This window comes from Anabrus simplex, chromosome 1, assembly GCF_040414725.1.
Source record: "Anabrus simplex isolate iqAnaSimp1 chromosome 1, ASM4041472v1, whole genome shotgun sequence".
Taxonomy (NCBI): Eukaryota; Metazoa; Arthropoda; class Insecta; order Orthoptera; family Tettigoniidae; genus Anabrus; species Anabrus simplex.
In genome coordinates this window covers 1,081,028,089-1,081,051,297 of record NC_090265.1, presented here as the reverse complement: position 1 = coordinate 1,081,051,297, position 23,209 = coordinate 1,081,028,089, and the positions used below count along the sequence as shown (strand labels likewise).

General features: G+C 42.0%; 1 protein-coding gene across 1 annotated transcript in view; it reads right to left on the bottom strand.

Moving 5' to 3' along the window:
• LOC136876231 (uncharacterized) overlaps positions 1-23,209 on the bottom strand; it is a 169,006-nt gene that overhangs the window by 56,772 nt on the left and 89,025 nt on the right. The window lies entirely within an intron of this gene.

Sequence of the window (23,209 nt, the reverse complement as noted above, 5' to 3'; positions counted from 1 at the left end):
ACTTACATGAATAAATACATGTATGCTCAGTGCTTTACCTAGAAAACATTCGTGCTTCATGACGTGATCGATAGGAATAATGTCAACGTAGAGATCTGTGACAAGGATGCCACCATTATGCGCTGATTTAAGGCACGACCACTTCATTCTCTATTCTATTTTCGAAATATCAATACAGACACTAACAAAAACTCTAGTGGTAAGCGTACGCCCGGGGTGAAAAACTCTTCTGTCTAAAAGTTACATCCTTCAACAGAACTTCATACGAGCGAAACCTTTATTTCGGCGGAGATCGCCGTCATTTGATAATCCAAAAACAAGACAAACCAAATGTCGTTACAGCTCTGATAAGCCTTGGGCAACCAAGCGACCGCTGTTCAACATATTGCCAGGTGACGCATATCAGTGCGACGAGTCCTCCAAGTTGATATTCTTGGTTTTCTGAACCGGGATCGCTATCACACTGTCAGCTAGCTCCTCGAAACAACGCTACCATCGTAAAAGTTGCTTACTCCAGTGTAAAGCCCTCTATATCAAGTGGTTTAATTGAGACATTTATACAGATGCATGTCAAACACGGGGTACTTTCTAACACAGAAAAACCGAGCTCGATAGCTGCAGTCGCTTAAGTGCGGCCAGTATCCAGTATTCGGGAGATAGTGGGTTCGGATTCCACTGTCAGCAGCCCTGAAAATGTTTTCTGTGGTTTCCCATTTTCACACCGGGCAGTTGCTGGGGCCGTACCTTAATTAAGGCCACGGCCGCTTCCTTCCCGCTCCCAGCCCTTTACCGTCCCATCGTCGCCATAAGACCTATCTCAGTCAGAGCGACGTAAAGCAACTTGTAAAAAAACAACGTAAAACAGGATTTATGATTCTGCAACGAAATTCTTAATAAGTAGTTCATCAATGTATGAAGGTTGTTCAATTTAGAACGTGGTATGGTTCAATGCTGTGTCTTACATCAACATTTGACTTATTTTAAAATGAAATTCGCTAAACAGTTGATCCGGAAGCCTGTTCTTCCTGTAGATACAGGCTCGGCCACAGAATTTGTTGATGAAAAAGATGAGTAATACTATATTTTCGGAAAAATTCAGATTATTTTTTTGTTCAATAAGTGGATATTAGGCCAGAAATGGCACAAACCTATGGACCACGTAGGTTGACAGATTATACCTGGGAACTCTGGATTTAAAGAAAGTAAGCTACTACTATAGATGGTCAGAATGGCAGAACTGTATCTGCAGAAAAGTATATTGTATTGTATTTATCCCTAAATGGGGCCGTCGGTTCTGAAGAATAACTGTTATACACATTATATCGCAGAGAAACGTTGGCCAACGCGTGCAGCTGCAGTCCTTACGGATTATTCACTCTCGCACAGACCAATTATTTGAGCTGATTATGATGATGATGGTGATAGTGATTGTTGTTTTAAGCGTTCAAATGTCGAACTCATTGCATCCAGACCCTCATAACCTGCCATCGTTGTTAATTTAAAAATAACTTTGCTGTATTATTTATTTAGGGGCTGTCTGGCCGAGGCGGTAAAGGCGTGCTCGGTTCTCCCGGAAGGACATGGGTTCGAATCCCCGTCAGGAAGTCGTAAAATTTAAGAAAAGAGATTTCCACTTGCGGAGGTGCACATGGCCCTGAGGCTCACTCAGTCTACACCAAAAATGAGTACCAGGTTAATTCCTGGGGGCAAAGGCGGCCGGGCGTAGAGCTAACCACTCTACCCCATCAAGTGCCGAGGTTACGGATAGTGGGAGCCTTTACCTTCCACCCCTCCAAGGGCCTTCATGGCTTGTAGGGATATGACTTTGCTTTGCTTTGTATTATTTATTTATTTATTTATTAAATTATTTATTTATTTACAAGTGACAAACTTAGAGCTCTTGGCCGTCTCTTTCACTTAATGTTCATACACTTGTTGGTCTATTTAACACTCATCTAATTATTTTTGGAACTGCTCATTTAATTTAGATGTAGGATATGTTGAACATATCTGGATCCTTGGTTGAATGGTCGTGTCAGGGGGACCCGAAGTCAATTCCCGGTTGGGTCGGGTATTTTAGCCGCTTCTGATTAATTTCTCTGGCTCGGAGCCTGGGTGTTTGTGATGGTATTTATACACAGATCTTCAAATACGTACAACAGATCTCACTACCAACCACCATAGACACACGCAACAGTGAATACATCACTCCTCAAAGGGTTGCCGTTAGGAAGTGCATTTGGCCGTAAAACTGGTCTTAATCCACATTAGTGCTGACCTCAAATATTTGGGAAAATGCCAGGAAGAAGATATGAGAGAGATGTTGAGTGCAGACAAAGAAACCCGCGGTATCTGATCTGATGCAGAAGCTCAATATGAACTTCCTTTTAAACGAAGATAAATTCTTTAAATTATCTGCAGGACCGCAGGCGAAGGCTTGCCATAGTAGATGACGGCCTGAATTACAGTATAACACCGTTAAGAACACGTTTGATCAGTCGATATAATGCATGTAATAACAGTAATATAGGAAGATAAAATTCTGTTGAAGGTTTACCTGAAGAAACATTAAAGAAAATCCGTAGCCCACGAGACACAATAATTACAAAACTTTCTGTTAGATAAACTCTCATTTATAAACCTGTGAATAAACGTAGGTAACGGAAGAAATACACACTGGAATTAGACACCAATATGATGTGTTTTAAAATAACTTTGTAGAATAATTTGTAATTAAGTAGAATTCTCTAAATTTGCAGCAAGTATCCTTGTCGGCAGCTCACTGTACTACACAGTTACAGCTTACAGAGGAACTATTCGCAAACATTCATGGCAGCTTTTCTCAATAGAGTATTTTCTTTGAAATTGCAAGTCCACTGTTACTAGCCTGATGCCCTGACATTGAGGGTTGAGCTGTCTGCCGCGGCAACTTTTGTTTTGCTAGTTGTTTTACGTCGCACCGACACAGATAGGTCTTATGGCGACGATGGGACAGGGAAGGGCTGGGAGTGGGAAGGAAGCGGCCGTGGCCTTAATTAAGGTACAGCCCCAGCATTTGCCTGGTGTGAAAATGGGAAACCACGGAAAACCATTTTCAGGGCTGTCGACAGTGGGGTTCGAACCTACTATCTCCCGAATACTGGACACTGGCCTCACTTAAGCGACTGCAGCTATCGAGCTCGGTGCCGCGGCAACTGAGCTTATTGTTATTATTCTGCATGGCATAAGGATACAAATTAGATTACATACTATTTACTAACAAAATATAAAATGGCAAGGACGGTGGTAGTCTATGGGAACTGTGCTGAGAGTCAATGTAGTGAAGAGATGTGTACTGTGTGGGATGAAGGAATTAAAAGACAGAACAAATATCCCAGCCCCGAGCAACAGAAATTAACACATGTGGTTAAAATTCCATGACTCGATCGAAAATCAAACTCGGAAACGCATTGTCGGAAGACCAAAACGCTGACCCTTCAATACCGGACTCACTTATCAGTGCCCAGAAGAGTAATAATGATAATGTTGTTTCAGGGGTCGTAACATGGAGGTCATCGGCCCAGAAGTAAGAAGGTTGAGTTGCAGTACTTGAACGCCGCTGCAACTTCCATTGTCTTCCTCAAAGGAAAAGGCAAGCCCTTGCTCTAAACCAGGGCCTCTCAGGGTGCATGCCCCTGGTGCAAAAGACGACTTCGCTTGGTTGACCAGAGTGCAGACCCCCACTCCTCGATTTGGAGCAATAGCGCTATATATCTCTTTCCCCACGCCTGTCTCGCTCGCTCCCCCTGTCCCCTCTTCCTCACTTGCTCCGTAGCATTCCAAATCCGAGCCGAGTTGAGCCGAGTTTAGACCAGTAGCCCAGAGACGAAGCGTTGGTCCGAGCCGAGCCGAGTGGAACCGATGCACTGTGCACAGCAACTCTGCGCCGCTATTTGCACGCGTGAGATTTTGGGCGTTTGAGAGGCCCTGCTCTAAACAGAAGTCAGCAGACCTGGAGATTATGTGAGAGAGGGATAGTGGTGGTCAAGATAACAAGATCATTAGCTCCTTGCTGTATTTTTTTAAGGGTTATTCTGCCCGAAGGCAGGTCCGAACCTCCGCAGAGGTGTTCCTGAGCCGGAGTTTACGTGCGGTAGGGTGGCCAGTTCCTTTCCGCTCCTCCATTCCCTTACCCCCACCAACAGCGCGTGGCAACCCATCCAACTCCTGACCACGCCCAATGTTGCTTAACTTAGGAGATCTCACGGGATTCGGTGTTTCAACACGGCTACGGCCGTTGGCCCTTGCTGTATTAATCGGAAGAAAATCAGTTTTGAACATTCGAGGTCAAGCGGCTGGGAAACCTTTCTGGTTAGTAACACAGGATCTTAGAGAGGGAGGGAAAAGGGAAATGAATTGTGTTTTGGACAAGTTAGGTGAACTCGTAGTATATCCCAGTAAATCTCTGGACAGGTGGAAGGAATATTTTGAAAATCCTGTCAACGTAAAAAGGAAATATTTCCATTGACGTTACGAACAAGCGAAGTCGTGGAGAGGAGGACAATAATGTTAGTGAAATTACGATTGAGGAAGTGGAAATTATGGTGAATCAACTCCATGGTCATAAATCAGAAGGAGTAGATGAAATTATAACCGAAATTGTGAATAATATAGTGGGAAGGCAGGGATGAAATGGCTTCATAGAGCAATAAGATTAGCATGGAATGACAGTAAGATACATTCTGATTGGACAAAAGTAGTAATTGTACCTATCTGTAAGCAAAAGAACAGGAAAGATTGCAACAGCTACCGAGTGCATTTTGGAAGGAGGGTGCAATCAGTGGTTGAGTTGGAAGAGAACCAGTGTGGCTTCAGAGGGGCTGTCATGGTAAGATTATACAAGAGAAACAGACAGTTATGTTTCGTAGATCTAGAGAAGGCACATAGCAGATTACCGAGGGAAAATATGTTAGCCGTACTAGGGTGACTACAGTATAGCATTAAGGGCAGATTATTAAAAGCAATAAAAGTCATTTGTGTTGACAATTGGGTTGCAGTGAGAAGTGATGGTAGAATGCGCTTCTTGATTCAAAGTAGTAACAGGGGTTAGACGAGGCTGTAATATTTTACCTTTGTTGTTCCTAGTTTACATAGATCATCTAATCTGGAAAGTATAAAGTGATAGAAAGGGATTCAGTTAGGGGGAATGTAGTGAGCAGTTTGGCCTTTGTCGACGACTTGGTCTTATTGGCAGACTGTGCTGAAAGACTGCAATCAAATATCCTGGAACTTGAAGATAGGAGGTGCATAGAGTATGACAAGAAATTTAGTCTTTCCAAGACTAATGTGATGTCAGTGGGTAAGAAACCTAAGAGAATTGAATGCCTGGTTGGGAATACAAAGCTGGAACACGTAGATCATTTTAAGTATTTAGTAAGTGTACTCTCCCAGGATGGTAGTATAGTGAGAATGAAACACAATATAGCAAAACTAATGCTGTGAGCTCTAAGTTGCCATCAAAATTATTGTGTAAGAAAGATGTATCTTTACACCGGTCTGTTTTCAGACCTACTTTGCTTTACGTGAGTGAAAAGTGGTTGGGCTCAGGATATCTTACTCATAAGTTAGAAGTAACAGACATGACAGTAGGGAGAATGACAGCTGGTACGAACAGGTGGGAACAGTGGCAGGAGGGTACCCGGCATGAAGAGATAAAGGCTAAGTTAAGAATTAACTCGATTGATGAAGCTGCACTCATCAGTCGGCTTCGGTGGTGGGGTCATGTAAGGTGAATGGAGGAGAATAGGTTACCTAGGAGAATAATGGACTTGGTCATGGAGGGTAGGAGAAGTAGAGGGAGTAGGTACCAACTGATGAGCCCAACCTAGCACACGGGGGCGAAACGCTGGCACCAGGAATAAGTTAGCTGGAAAATTTATGATGTCCAATAACGGACCATTATATTGGTATTATAAGTAGAGGGAGACCAAGACGACGATGGTTAGACTCAGTTTATAATGATTTAAGGATAAGGGGTATAGAACTAAACGATGCCGCAGAGCTGGTTAAAAATAGAGGACTGTGGAGGCGTTCAGTAAATTCACAGAGGATTGCAAACTGAACTCTGAAAGGCATAAAAGGGTATAATCAGATGTACGTATGTACATTATTATTATTATTATTATTATTATTATTATTATTATTATTATGTTCGGTGTTCGGTTCCATGGCTAAATGGTTCGCATGCTGGCCTTTGGCCACAGGGGTCGCGGGTTCGATTCCCGGCAGGGTCGGGAATTTTAACCTGAATAGGTTAATTTCGCCGGCACGGGGGCTGGGTGTATGTCGTCTTCATCATCATTTCATCCTCATTATGACGCGCAGGTCGCCTACGGTAGTCAAATCAAAAGACCTGCATCTGGCGAGCCGAACTTGTCCTCGGACACTCCCGGCACTAAAAGCCATACGCCATTTCATTATGCTCGGTGAAAAATTATAAGTAAATATCTTAACAGCCTATGGGTTAGGTTAAAGACAATTGTTGAGCAGTGTTAAAACAGGCATATAACCTACCTTTAAATAGGGAGAGGATCCACATTTTAATAACAGAGAAAAAGAGATTACAGAGGAAGTGCAGGTTGAAAATAAATAGAGTTGGGAAAGGTTGTTGAAGTAAGGAGAAATTGAAGAAACTTACCAGGAAATTAAATTTAGCGAAGAAATCAGCTAAGAACAACATGATGCCAATCATAATTAATTGGCATTCATACGAGTTTTGGTGAAAAATGGATGGGGATATATAGGTAACTTAATACAGAAACGAGTTCCAGGAAGGACATTTCGTGAAATACGAGCGTATATTTGGGAATATACAGAAGGCAGAAGTATTTAGTCAGAAGTATGTAAAGATAATCGGATAAAAGGAAAAAGTTCAGATAGTGAAGGTAAAAGTAAACCCGTATACTTACCCCGAAATGGTACAGCTCTTTTCAGAGACATTCCCAAATGGACGTGTGCTGGACGTGCCATTTTGACTACATACCAGCACTCATTACATTCTTAAATCTCCGGCAATACTGGAATCGAACCTAGGCCTCCGAGGACGTCAGCTAATGGTACTAACCGTTACGCTATGAAGGCGGGTGGTAGAGGAAGTGACTAATACTAGTAAATTACTGAAATTGACGAATGGTTATAAAGATATTAACAAAAAAGTACAAGAAAACTAGAATAACAGTTGGAATCGATATGATTTCTGGGGATATACTAAAGGCTATTATTTGGGATATAGTATCGTATCTGAAATACATATTTGATAATTGTTTGCATGAAGGAGCTATATCAAATCTTATAGTAACTCCAGTTTACAGAGGGTGAGAAACATAAAACGGATAATCGCAGGCCAGTCAACCTGACATGTGTTATAGACAGATATAAATAGAGACAGAAACTTTTGCACACGTACTGGGTGCCTGAAGACATGCTGAAATCCTTATAAATGCTCGCCTTCTTCGTATTCGGATCTTGATCGTTGATACCTTAAGGGATCGTCAATATAAAGTACACACTTGCGCTCGATGGATCCTTCAAGCAGATACAGTAGATACGACAGCCATTCCAGCTGGCTCGACTTAAGTTTTCATAATTGACCCAACAATTAGAATTTAGGCCTCAGGAACTCAACCGGCGGATGTTCATAAAAAGAAGTGCGACGCCTACGAACCCACAATTCCATACTAAAAAACAAAATATAAGTTAACATCTATAGAAGTAGCGGGTCTTATGGTTGGAGCTAGAGGCACAATAATATCAAAATTTGCACACCTCTGTAAGCTATTCAGGCTGGACAATCAACTTACGAAGACGGTGGGCTTGATGGCTATTAAAGGTCCTGTTGCTATTTTGGGAAACCATTTGTATAACTATTAAGAATGACAGATAGAAATAGTATTTACTATCCGATTTCAAGATATATTATAAATGATGTTCAGAATGTTTTGTCTACTGGGCAACCTCTATCTTTCTTCTTTTTCGTTTTTCTTTTCTTTTTGCTAGTTGCTTTACGTCGCACCGGCACAGATAGGTCTTATGACGACGATGGGATAGGAAATGCCTAGAAATGGGAAGGAAGCGGCCGTGGCCTTAATTAAGGTACAGCCAAATACTTTAATACACCAATACCGGACAGCTCCATCTCAACAGCATTGAGTGGAGTGCGAGCAGCGACGGTGGTGACATCTAGCGTGTTGGTGTGAACTGCATGCTTGTCTATGCTACAGTCAAGACCAACGGGAGAGGAATGCACTACACTCATTGGAAATGTTTTTTTTTAAATAATTGAATAATAATAATAATAATAATAATAATAATAATAATAATAATAATAATAATAATAATAATGAAATTTTAATATATGAAATGCCTCCTTCATAAACCTCCAAACGAGCATTATGTTAGCCGTGCCTTTCGCTGTCTTAAAAATTATAAGGCAGAATTTGTTTGAGGATCCACCCAGCCTCTGGGGGAAATATTTAACAACTACTCTCTCCTCTTCTTTTCAGCCTTTTCTCAATTACCTAGCGCAGGATTTTGTATGGACTTAGCCTAGTTTTCCGGCCGGATGCCTTTCCTAACAGCAATCATATGTGGAGGGATATATACCGTACTCACTATCGCGTGTTTTTGTGGTTGTTTTCTGTATGATGTGTTGTATATACTTGAAGATGCGTATGAATACGAACACAAATCCGTAGCCCTCGATCTCCAGGAATTAACAGACGCGATTAAAATCTCCGACTCAGCTGGGAATTGTACCAGCGCCCTCTGAACCGAAGGCCAGTACGCTGACCATTCCGTGGTGATTATTTTAAGAGGAAGTACAACTGGCCAGCCATCCTCTATTAACACTAATCAGAAGGGAAATGGAAGAGGTCCAACACAGAATTCCTGCGGGACTATATTCCGGCACCTCGGCGTCTCCGTAAAAGTACTTAGTGGGATGTAAAAATATATTATTATTTTCTTACAGTAAAAAAGGTGACTGGATTCGAAACTCATGTCCTTCAATTTTCAATTTCAAGACTACCACGATAACCATTACGCTACAGGCCCACAAGTTTCCGATTGTGAAATTTATGGTACTGTTTAATAATGTGGACCCTCAAGTTTGAGTATACTAGAGTTCCATATTTGTTAACCCTTTCAGACCTGAAAGAAAACTGGAGGTGTGAATTTTTGTTTGTACGTCAAGAACTGACTAAAATGCTCCTCAATACACATATTAATAGTTTATTTTACAAAATAAAAACTAACATCCGAAAAACAGGACCCACACAATTGTGCGTATCAAAATTCAAAACCTCGTTGTATCACGTACGATGGTGTAGCTTCAAAATTTACGTTCACTAACCAATGTACACACTTCATTGAATATATTCCGGTATTCAGTAAAGCTTCTAGATTAATATAAACGCAGTAAATAAATACTTACTTTCGGCACTACTGCTTCCTGCCATCTCGCCGATCAACTGTGCTTTCTAAACTCTTCTTCCTTCGCCCTGGCGGTCAAGGGCGTACTAAAATCAATTGAAATATACGCCACGTGTCCTGCACAATCACTGCAGTCCGGTGTAGCGCCGAAAAAACATCAAATACGGTCAGGGATAACTAAAATACGAACCCGCACAATTGTGCGCACTCGGTCTGAAAGGGTTAAGATTATTGGTTTTAGGTCCCACTAACATTTCAGTACAGTATTTGATTGATTTTCTTAATATAAGGAGCATAGAATGTAACCTCAACACAGATGCGAGGTCATTACTTTTTTTAATACTTGCGGTCCTTATCAGATCCCTTGCCCATTATCTTGCTGGGTAATTTGTTCAGCGCATAACACTTTTCTTGGAATATAACTGCAATGTAAGATTATTTAGTGACAAATACTGATACATTATAAACAACACGGCAGTGCGTCAAGAATCATGCAGATAGCAATATGTTATTGAAGAGTTGGTCACACCAAGCTGTGTAGGTAGCAGCACTATCGACTTTCTCGCTGAAAACAGCAAGCTGTCCCGTATTGTCATATTAAAGTATTTGGTACAGCCCCAGCATTTGCCTGGTGTAAAAATGGGAAACCAGGTAAAACCATCTTCAGGGCTGCCGACAGTGGGGTTCGAACACACTATCTCCCAGATGCGAGCTCACAGCTGCGCGCTCCTAACTGCACGCCCAACTCTCCCGGTAGCAGCCTCTATCTAGGGGAAGCTGAATATCATTTGTTGATAATAATAAATGTTACTTTTACTTCATCTGATAAATGTGATCTCGGATTTAATGTTACTTGAACTGACCCACCTATCAATGAATTTATCCAGTAGCGTAGCCAGGATTGGCTGACCGAGCTCGATAGCTGTAGTCGCTTAAGTGCGGCCAGTATCCAGTAATCGGGAGATAGTGGGTTCGAGCCCCACTGTCGGCAGCCCTGAAAATGGTTTTCCGTGGTTTCCCATTTTCACACCAGGCAAATGCCGGGGCTGTATCTTAATTAAGGCCACGGCCGCTTCCCTCCAAATCCTAGGCCTTTCCTATTTCATCGTCGCCGTAAGACATATCTGTGTCGGTGCGACGTACAGCAAAAAAAAAAAAAAAAAAAAAAAAAAAAAGATTGGCTGATGAGGCCTAGGGGGGCGGGGGTTGAGGAGAAGGGTGTTATAGTTTAAAAAAATTATGATAGAACACAACGAAGGTGCTTGTGCGTGTGCGGAGCGTGCATGCAAGACTTGTCATTATAACGACACTGATACAAGTTAATTATTTTGATATTCAGATTATAGTACACTAATATATAGATCAAGAACAATACGACCGAGGTCAACAGTTGTACAGTGCAGTGGGCGAAGTGGCTCAGACGGTTGAGGCGCTGGCCCTTTGACCCCAGCTTGGCAGGTTCGATTCTGGTTCAGTCCGGTGGTATTTGAAGGTGCTTTAATTTATCGGCCTCGTGTTGGTAGATTTTCTGACACGTAAAAGAACTCCTGCGGGACTAAATTCTGGCACCTCGTCGTCTCCGAAAACCATAAAAGTAGTTAGTGGGACGTAAAGCGAATGACATTATGATTTATGATTAGTTTTACAGCGAATGGTATGTTCAGTTTACAATCTAAAATCCAACTTTCGAGGCTTCTTAGAAAATAGATTCAATAGATCTGTTGGTTCTACAATTATGGCTCTGAATGTTTATTATCCGTTTCTGTTCATTTTCTTTTTGTAATATTTCCACGGCGGGCGAGTTCCAATCCCCAGTACCCGCCCCTCCCCTATTGGATACACCCCTGAAACAATCAATGAACAGATTACAACAACAGTCCCTGTAGATCAATGTGAAAATGATGCAGCAAATATCTGTCGTCGAGTGATTCATGGTTAGCGTGGTGGAATGTCATAGGTACAAGTTGGTGTGGGAACTTTCTCGTTGTGACCGCACCCTCTTCACATGTGGGACACAAATCATGACCCCTGGAAGCTGGAGGAATCGCAAGACCAGAGAAAGCAGCATCTACAACACAGTCGTTTATGGAAAGTGGTAATCTTTGTAGTCGTCTGGCGAAATGTTCATTCTATGTGGTAAGCAACCCATGCGAGGTGTAGCCATTGTTAACACTGTGTCCACCGTCCTAGCCCTGTACAGCAGCGGTCAAAATTTAAAGATCAGGATGAAAAGTCACAAGAGCCGAAAGCGAGGAATTACCGAGCGAGTTGGCCGTGCGGTTAGGGTCACGTAGCTGTGAGCGTGCATTCGGAAGATGGTGGGTTTGACTCCCATGGTCGGCAGCCCTGAAAATGGTTTTTCCCCATTTTCACATCAGGCAAATTCCGAGCTTGTTCATTGATTAAGGCCACGGCTGCTTCCTTCCCAGTCCAAGCCCTTTCTCATCCTTGCATCGCCGAAAACCTTCCATGTGTTAGTGCGACGTTAAACCAGTAGGAAAAAAGTTAGGTTTTACGTAACGGTTGAGAGACGTCTCTGCTCTGTGCCTCAGTGAAACAGGGTTGTCTGTGTAATGACGCAGAGCAGCCATGTGGTAAGGATCTGTTTTACATGCACTGAAAAAAGTTTCTGATAGTGTGTTTTTAGATTTGAAGAAATCGAATGTCTTAAGGAACTACAGAATCGCCGGGCTGACTGGCTAAGACGGTAGATCGCTGACTTCCTAAACTCAAGTTGGTGGACTCAGTTCGGTGGTATTTGAAGGTGCTCAAATTGCCCAGCTCCGTGTCCGTAGATATTCTAGTACGTAAAAGAATTTGTGCGGAACAAAATTCGGACACCTCGGCGTCTTCGAAAACTATAAAAGTAGAAAGTGGGAAGTAAACTTCTTCTTCTTCTTCTTCTTCTTCTTCTTATAATAACTTTTTTATGATAAAATTCAATTTTCCACTTAATTTGAGAAACGTAAATACATGGCATTCCACATACTATGAAATACAATACTTGGCACGATAATTTCCCTACAGCTTATGTCTACGGTATGAATTAATTAATAAATAAGTGAATGAACAATTTGTTTTACGTCGCACCGACACAAATAGGTCTTATGGTGACGATAGGAAAGGCCTAGGAGTGGGAAGGAAGCGGCCGGGGCCTTAATTAAGGTACAGCCCCAGCATGTGCCTGGTGTGAAAATGGGAAACCACGAAAAACCCTATTCAGGGCAGTCGACAGTGGGGTTCGAACCCACTATCTCCCAGATGAAAGCTCACAGCCGCGCGCCCCTAACCGTACGGTCAACTCGCCCGGTAATGAATGAATGAACGAACGAATGAATGAATGAATGAATGAATAAATAAATAAATAAATAAATAAATAAATAAATAAATAAATAAATAAAATAAATAACACTTCTTATTTCCTACTTTTCTCACACCCTGGTGAAGTCGCAGGTGTGAATTGTGTCGCATATGTGGACTTGGCCTTGTTGTACGGTCAGATGCCCTTCCTGACGCTAATCGTATGTGGAACGATGTATTCACTAATGATTGCTTCTGTGGGGGTTGGTAGTGTGTGTGTTCTTTTGTGCCTATTAAGAGGTGTGTATTGAGACATGAGAAAGAAAATATCTCGTCCACGTGTTACCAGACGCATTCCCCGACCCAGCCGGGAATCGAAACCGGAGCCCTCAAATCGAAGGCCAGTGCGCTGAACATTCAGCCGAGGAGCCGGACAACGTGCTACTATAGGGTACCGGTCAGAATTTTAATAAAAATCAAAGCCATCTCCGTATAGGCCATGAAGGCCCTGGTAGGGGTGGAAGGTAAAGGCTTCCACTATCGGCAACCTCGGCACTTGATGGGGTAGAGTGTTCAGCTTTAAGCTCGGCCGCCTTTGCCCCCAGGAAATAACCTGGTACTTATTTTTTGGTGTAGGCTGAGTGAACCTCAGGGCCATGTGCACCTCTGGAAGTGGAAATCTCGTTTCTTAAATTTTACGACTTCATGACGGGGATTCGAACCCACGTCCTTCCGGACGAACCGAACACGCATTTAGCGCCTCGGCCAGGTCAGAAGTTTAATATCATGATTAAATAACACCAATTCTATTTAGACCTACACAATAATCAACACCATAATTTCTCCAACAGATGAAGTTTATTCTTGTTGTTGATTGGGTCATTAGTAGCCTATATAGAATGGCTGGATGCAAGTCTCCCTGCCACCCCATCGTGTGTTAAACTTTCCAAATCTCCATAACTACAACATCCTACATCTAGTCTGTTTGTCATGTTCATACCTTCGTCTACCCTTGCGGTTCTTACCACCCACACTTCCCTCAAAAACTATATGAACAAGTCCTGGGTGCCTTAAGATGTGTCTCATCATTCTATCTCATCTTCTGATCAAATTTAGCCCAAAAGTTCTACTCTCACCAATTTGATTCAGTATCTGTTCATTCGTCATTCGATCTACGCATCTCACCTCCAGAATTCTTCTGTAACGCCATGTATCAAAAGCTTTTATTCTCTTTTCTTTTGAGCTGGCTATCGTAGATGTTTCACTTCCATACAATGCCAGGCTCCAGAACACATGAAAAAACACATTTCTAATTCCTATAACAATGTTCGAAGTGAGCAAATTTCTTTTGTTAAGGAAAGCCTTTCTTGCCTGTGTCAGTCTGCATTTTATGTCCACCTTACATGTGTAACCATTAGTTATTCTACTAACCAAGTAAAAATATTCATCTAAAACATTTAAGCTCTTTAAGTCTTTAGGCTTTTCCAATCGTAAAATTACCAGCGTTTCGCCCCAGTGTAGCAGTGGGCTCGTCTGTTAGAATGCTACACCTTACGAAAAGGCTGGCACATGCTTCCCCTAGTGCACCGTCATTGCATTGCCCTACATAGGAGGCTTGCAGTGGTGTCTCAACGGCGCACTAGCGCCATCGTCTTGGAATGGTGTAGCATTCCAACTGACGAGCCCACTGCTACACCGGGCGAAACGCTCACAATTTCACGATTGAAAACGCTTAAAGACTTAAAGAGCTTATTGTTTTAAACATTTGCAATAGAATAAAGTATATTATGGTTTTCTTCTAGGAACCTTATTTTTTTAATATGCATCTACTTCCTTTAAGGCTTCATTTCCTTATCAAATATTTCCTGCATCAGCTGACTTCGTTCAACTGAACCCCATTATATTTGCTTTGGATTTATTTATTTGCATCTTATACTCTTTTCCCAAGACTCTCCCCATACTATTCAGCAATTTCTCGAGGATTTCTGCGGACTCAGATAAAACAACAATATTATCGTTAAATCTCGAGTTTTTATTTCCTCTCTTTGATTTGTGATTTCCTATTTTACACACTTGTCTGTACCTGCTTTCTTACGAACAGGTATAATCATCATCATCATCATCATCATCTGTTTACCCTCCAGGTTCGGTTTTTCCCTCGGACTTAGCGAGGGATCCCACCTCTACCGCCTCAAGGGCAGTGTCCTGGAGCTTCAGACTCTTGGTCGGGGGATACAACTGGGGAGTATGACCAGTACCTCGCCCAGGCGGCCTCACCTGCTATGCTAAACAGGGGCCTTGTGGAGGGATGGGAAGATTGGAAGGGATAGGCAAGGAAGAGGGAAGGAAGCGGCCGTGGCCTTAAGTTAGGTACCATCCCGGCATTCGCCTGGAGGAGAAGTGGGAAACCACGGAAAACCACTTCCAGGATGACTGAGGTGGGAATCGAACCCACCTTTACTCAGTTGACCTCCCGAGGCTGAGTGGACCCCGTTCCAGCCCTCGTACCACTTTTCAAATTTCGTGGCAGAGCCGGGAATCGAACCCGGGCCTCCGGGGGTGGCAGCTAATCACGCTAACCACTACACCACAGAGGCGGACACAGGTATAATTATATCTAAAAACAAATGGCACTTCTCCTGTATCACACATCTTACACACTAAATGGAATAATCTCACCATACTGGTTTCTCCTAAGTCAGTCAGTATTTCTGAGGATATGTCATCAATTCCATGTGCCTTCTTCATACGAGTATTTAGGTCTTCCTTAATTTTGTCAATTACTGACCTCAAAATTGGTTCTGCAATTTCATCTGCATGAACAGCCTCTTCTTTTTCCAGGCCTTATCATCTACTTCTTCCCATTGATATAACTGTTGGATATGTTCCTCTCATCTTTCTGCCTTGTCTTCTTTTCCTAGAAGTGGTCTTCCTTGTGAGCTCTAAAATATTTATACACCTACTTTTCCTTTCTCCAAAGGTTTCCTTGATTTTCCTGTATGCAGCATCTACCTTTTCTACATCTATACAACCATCATCATCGTTGCACTTCTCTTTCAGCCATTCTTCTTTAGCTGTCCTTCACTTTCTCTCTACTGCATTGTTTAATTGCCTGCATTCTTTTTGCCCTCCTCATTCTTTTGCATTCCTATATTTTCACCGTTCGTCAATCAGGCCTACTATCTCCCGAGTTATCCATTGATCCTTACGTGATCTTACTTTTCTTCTTAACCTTTTTTCAGATATTTTTCATGACGGCAGAATTTAATCTGTCGACCTCCTCTTTCATTCCTATGTTCCAGTCCGTAATTCTCCTATTGCATTATCTTCTCTTCCTTGGCCGACCACTGTATTACAGTCTCCCATCACAATTACATTCTCGTCATCTTTGACATATTGTATTAAATCTGTTACCTCTTCATGTATTCTTTCGATTTCTTCATCATCTGGTTAAGTACTAGGCATATCGACCTGTATTATTGTGCTAGGCATTGATTTGGTTTCTATCATAACAACAATAATCCGTTCATTATGCTGTTCATATATATAGTAGCTTACCCGCAGCCTTATTTTATTCATTATCAAACCAACTCCTCCACATCCCCTGTTTGATTTTGTGTTAATAATTCTGTATTCACCTGACCAAAAATGCTGCTCTTCCTGCCAACGTACTTCACTTATACCAATTACATCTAACTTTAGTCTATCCGTTTCCCTTTTCGCATTCTCTAACCGATTACAATTCAAACTTCTAACATTCCACGCTCCGACTCGCAGAATGTCAGTATTCACCTTCTAGATTATTGTACCCCTCCTCGTATAGTCCCCACCCGGAAATCCGAATGGGGACTAGTTCACCTCCAGAATATTTTGCCCGGGAGGAAGCCATCAGCAAAGATGAATGCACATGAAAAACACGACTGATACCGAACATGCAATTTTCTATCATAATAGAAGATAAGCTTCATCGTAAGATCAATCATTCAAATCTGAAATCACATGAAATTGCTTTGAGATGATCTGAACTGCCATTACCCGAGATGTTCAGAAATCTCAGGCCATCGACTCTGTTATGACTGATACCTACGTTGGAACTTACCTATCCCTGAAGATAAGAGCAGTCAACCCTGAGGAAGAATTTCTGAGATTATGGCGATTGGCACAAGACAGACAGACAGACAGACAGACAGACAGACAGACAGACAGACAGACAGACAGACAGACAGACAGACGTTAAGTCAACAGACAGACAGACGTTAAATCAAGTTCTTTAAATGCCCATGGGAAATATTTTTAGTCAAAGTAAACGATTGTGATAAACATACGAAGTTAAACAAGAATTTATGTATGGGACATTTATATCCTCCAAGATTTCATGCTCGAGTGACCCGGTGTGTAGGATCCCAAGTTGATAGCTCTAGGGGCTTGGTGGCGGAGGTGATGTTTACGAGTACAACAGGTTTATCAGTCCACGGTATCAGTTTGTAAGAACACAATGTTAGTGTGTGTACATATATATATATATATATTATATACTAACTTTGATAAGAACACACGTTTCATCTCTCTAGCTCATTATACAATCCTATCACAAAGCCTATACAAGGTGAGTAAGATTAATTTCTTTATTATGAGAGGGTCATGTCTGAATATTATAGAAAAATTCACCGGGCGAGTTGGCCGTGCGATTAGGGGCGCGCAGCTGTGACCTTGCATCCGGGAAATAGTGGGTTCGAATCCCACTGTCGGCAGCCTTGAAGATGGTTTTCCGTGGTTTTCCATTTTCACACCAGGCAAATGCTGAAGCTGTAACTTAATTAAGGCTACGGCCGCTTCCTTCCAACTCCTAGCCCTTTTCTATCCCATCGTCGCCATAAGACGTATCTATGTCGATGCGACGTAAAGCAAATTGAAAAAGAGAAAAATGCTATATTTACAGCTCGTATCCTCATTCCGAGGTGATGCAGCTCTTTTCAAGCACACCCTTCGATGGAGGTGAGAGTTGCATGTATCACTTCAACGACATCTCAGCCCTCCTGCCATTTTTTAATTTCTGGCTGTACCGAGAATCGAACCCGGGCCCCCGAGGACAGCGACTAATAACACTAACCGTTACGCTACAGAGGCGTCATATATACAGTGAGAGGATTAGGAATTAGGTAGATCCCACCGCGCCGTGTTTTACCTGTCGGCTGCATGACAGTTACTGCTCTGTTCGATGTACAGGAACTGGGCGTGCATCTGTCTGTAGGACAAGCTTGTTAGTGAATGCCGGCTATGTGCTGATCTATTCTGTATGCGGAGTGTGTGTTTACTACCGCACGGCAGTGTAGAGTTCTCACCAAAGAAAGACGGTGCACTAGGGGGAAGCATGTGCCTCCACTTGTATAAAAGCCTGCCTTTGGCCTATATATATATAAAAGTTCCTAGAAGGAAACCATAATTTAATTTCATCGATTGCAAATGTTAAAAACACTTAAGCTCTTTTAACCGTTTCGCTGCAGGGTAGCAGTGGGCTCATCCTAAAGAATGAATGAATGAATGAATGAATGAATGAAGCGGCAGAAGAAGAAGAAGAAGAAGAAGAAGAAGAAGAAGAAGAAGAAGAAGAAGTTAAATTGGTAGGCTGTCAACCTTCACCCCTCTGTCGAAATTTCATTTTGTACCTTTTCTTTCAGGTTTCATGTATATACACCCCCCCCCCAACCCCGCTATATCCCGAAAACCCGGGCAATTTGTTGTTTTTACATTTATTTTGTTTTGCTCCCCTTCTAATTCCCAATCGCCGCTACTGCTGCCTTGCGAGAACACCCTCTTAAAGTGAAAGTTTTCTTGTATAGTATTAAATCAAAATGCCGGTCCCGTGGTGTAGGGGTTAGCGTGCCTGCCTCTTACCCGGAGGCCCCGGGTTCGATTCCAGGCCAGGTCAGGGATTTTCACCTGGACATCACTGGATCAGTAATCACCTACTCTTCGTAAGCCTTTGAGTTCTACTTTCGATAAATGTAGCCACCCATTCAGTTACACTTTTATTTCATTTTCGTCAATACCGGGCGAGTTGGCCATGCGGTTAGGAGCGCGCAGCTATGAGCTCGCATCCGGAACATGAGGGTTCGAACCCCACTGTCGGCAGCCCTGAAGATAGTTTTCCGTGGTTTCCCATTTTTACACCAGGCAAATGCTGGGGCTGTACCTTAATTAAGGCCGCGGCCGCTTCCTTCCCATTCCTAGGCCTTTCCTGTCCCATTGTCGCCTTAAACCTATCTGTGTCGGTGCGACGTAAAGCAAATAGCACAAAAAAAAAATCATCAATAATCTTCCTTGATCTACCCTTTCAACGTCCTTAGATAGATCAATAACGATACAGTTCATTTCACCTCCTGAATCTAAAATACTTTATATAACTTGATGGAATCTTACAAGTAGGGCTTCACAGGAATAACCTTTCCTAAACTAGAACTAACGTCTATCAAACCAATTAGTAATTTCGCAAATGTGTGTACAGTAATATCATTAGAAAGAATGCTTTCCCAGAGCTTACAAACAACATATGTCAAGCTGACTGGCCTGTAATTATCCACTTTATATTTATCAACCTTTGTACACTGGGGCTATGTAGCATTTGGTATAATTCCTTCATTCAAACAGTTATCCAATAATTACTTCCGATATGGTACTATATCACAACACATCGCATTTAGTACATCCAAACAAATCTTATTAGTTCCAGCTGCTTTTCTAATTTTCGACTTTCGTATCTGTAAATATCTTTGTTATTGTACGTAAATTTCAATGCTTCGTATTTGTCACCTCCTCTACCTGGACATTGTCCTTGTAACCAACGATCTTTACATCCTGCTGACAGAATACTCCTGCCTTCTGTAAATCCACACATATACACTCCCCTTGTTCATTAATGATTCCTGGAAAGTCCTTCTTGGAAACTGTTTCTGCCTTAAAAGACCTATATATACCCTTCCATTTTTCACGAGAATTTGTTTGACTGCCAACTATGCTTGCCATCATGTTATCCTTAGCTGACTATCTGACTTCTTCACTAGATTCTATTTCTTATAAGTTCCTTCAATTTTTCCTTGCTTCCACAACCATTTCTAACTCTATTTCTTTCCACCCTGCACCTCCCTCTTAGTCTCTTTACTTCTCTGCTGTACAATTCCTTACCAACTTTAAAGGTACATACCTGTTTCCACATTCCTCAACAATTGCTGTAAATCAATCCCTCAGACAGTTTACATTTTTATTTACCATTTTCCACCGATCAGAATTACTTTTAAAAAACTCCCTCATGCCTATCTTATGAACCATATGGTACTGCGTAATAGTCATACATTTACAACTTTCCTTCTATCGCATTTATTTTTAACTACGACGAAAACCGTTTCGTTATCACTTACACCATTTATTACTTCTGTTTCTCTATTGAGCTCATCTGGTTTTACCAGCACCACGTCCAAGATATTCTTCCCTCTAGTTGGTTCCATCAAATTCAGCTGTCCTTCCTAGATTATCTTATTTAACATTTGTTGGTCATGCTTCCTGTCATTCGCATTACCTTCCAATTGACACCCGGGATGTTGAGATGACCAGTTACAATCATGTTCCTTTCCGTGTCGTTTCCCATATCTTATAAAATAATTCTGCATCACCATAAGAGCCACACTTTCCGGGTTTGTACACCCCACAAACACCAGACTGCCTACTGTCTTCAGAGATGAACCTTACACCCATAAATTCATGTTTCTTATCCTTAAGTTTTTCGTAGCTTACAAATTGTTCTTTCACCAGTATGAATACTCCCCCTCCTACCGTCCGTGTCCTTTCCCTACAATAAGTACTCCAGTTCCGTGATGACAATTCTCAACAACCAAAAACAATCCCTTAGACATCTTCCACAACAAATAAAAATGTCTTAAGACTGCGCTAAAGGCTACTACATTGTTAAAATTACAAATATGAAACAATTGTGACACGTGTTCCTCAACGGGGTGCCGTACGTAAGCGCATATTTTGTCAGTGGATTCTGGTGAAATAGACCCACATTTATTTAATATTATTTTTGCACAAGACCTGGTTCCATCTCCATGAATATGTGAGTACGCAAACTAATCGTTGTTGAAACGCTAAGATACTTCATTTCGTACGTTAAGTACCTCTCCATCATGAGAAATGACTGATGCATGGTTGTATAACTGCCGCTGAACTCTGCCTACACATGGCGAAGACTGTTGTATTCGCCGATAGCAAATACCTGCGTGACTAGTTCTTGGTGCAAATGTTCTCGCTGTAAAGTATACCTGAGTCCAATTGCCCTAAAGGATTTTGCTGTCCATGTATATGAGCTGTGGAATTAGAGAACTAGTTCTCATCTCCATGACAAGAAGTCTGTCTCCCAGTCTACTTACCAGTGAGTGAAGGAAGTTATGGCCGACGGTTGAGGGTTCCCTCCAGGTGAGTCCGCCTGGACCCGGCCTTCCCCAGGGGGCCGACATGGCCATCTGCCGCCAACACAAACACATATATACTTATAGATCCATGTGAAGGTTCCTTCCGTGCAAACACTACTGCACTACAGAGCCGCGTGACACTACATTCGCTCCACAAGCTCTCTAAACTAGGTCCCAAAAGTAAAGAAAGCTTCATATTCGCTTCATGTTGTGTTATCTTCAGCATTACATAAGCTAAACAACAAGCTAACTTATCACGATATTCGAGCCGGTGTTTTATAGTTGACAGGCAAATGTCGAAGTCACTGGATGCTGAAGCATAATACAATAACAGTCGATAATTCCACTCCAAAGTTGGTCCTGCTATCTGGCCGCTTGTATCGTGCAAGAACTACTCTAAAAAGCCGTAAGTAGCAGTTCGTCTAATATTTTAGGTAAGAAGCGCTTCTTTCTTGTACTGGAACTGCACCGTTCAAAGACTCCAAAAAAAAATTTAAGATAATTGTAGCGGCGGTTCCTTCACTGGTGCACAGCAGCACGTGAACACTTAGTTTTCATGAATAGCATCAGGTTTGATGCATAATTTAAATATAGTTTTTTGGCACTGAGGAGCACTGTCGAAGACTATCCAGTATATCAGCAGTGTGGCATAGCTGCAAGGAGCACAACGAGGTTTGTGCTCCAAACCTCATTGTTGTTTGCACGCGCTTCATTCATTGAAACTAACTCCAGAAACACATTGGAAAAGAAGCTGAAGATTTCCATGTATCTCGAGAGAATGCGAGTTGAAGTAGTATATCGGTCGATCGTAAGATCTCTTGGCAATACCAATCCTCGGATTTGGGAGCGAAGAACACTCACGGTAACAAGATTATATGACCATATTGGTCAAAGAGGTGATGTCATGCACCTGAATACATCACAGTCAGAAGAGTGACGTCTAAACTGTTCACTAGATGAGGTAGTAAAACTCTTTACTTTAATTCATAGATTTTTCTGTAAGATTAACCTACTCGATGTGCTGGAGCGTTGTCTGGAGCAAAGCGTTCATATTTCTTATTGATTAAAACTAGACAGTGTCATATTAAGAATTTGTAAATCCGAATATATGGTCACATTAAAACTCAGATTCAACTGCACGGTAATTTGGGATCAATTGAAAAACACGTTCAAAATTCCTCCGAATGCTGAATATCTCTTTTTGCTTAGAACGACCTTAAAGCCTTTTTCTCCATAATTTTTCAGAAGAAGAGTTTTAGTCGTTTACAACATTGACTCTCAAAAATACACTTGTTACACATTTTTTAAAAATGACCGAAACCCACGTTTTAAGGCCCTAAAATTATATTTTCGAGATAATGGCATCAAACTACCCCCGCTCTGGGAATGAATGAAAATCCACAGCCTGTTTCCAGTCATTCGACCGGGTCAGGAATGGAATGAATGTAGCCCCATCTAGCGGCTAGGATAGGAATTGTGCCGGCTGCCGAAGCCTGTCGCACTCCTCTGGGGCAATGATTAATGAATGACAGATGACATGAAATAATATCGGAGAGTGTTGCTGGAATGGATTATGACAGGGAAAACCGGAGTACCCGGAAAAAACCTGCCCCGCCTCCGCTTTGTCCAGCACAAATCTCACATGGAGTGACGGGGATTTGAACCACGAAACTCAGCGGTGAGAGGCCGGCGTACTGCCGCCTGAGCCACGGAGGCTCCCCGCTCTGGGAATATGATTAAGAAATGATCGGCCGTAACCATGGCAACGTCAGCTCAACGATTCTTCAGTAGAATACTGGCCTGGTGTTCGAAGTAGGCACGTGCGAGAGTGCAGACAAAGGCCAAGGAGAGATTCTGTTTAAACGTCTTAAACTCATAGTTAGCGTTAATCTGTCGAGATTGTAACCACAGTTCCATATTCTTATCAGCATAATTATTATGAAAAGTACCAAAGTGCTTTCGCTATTTACAAGGAC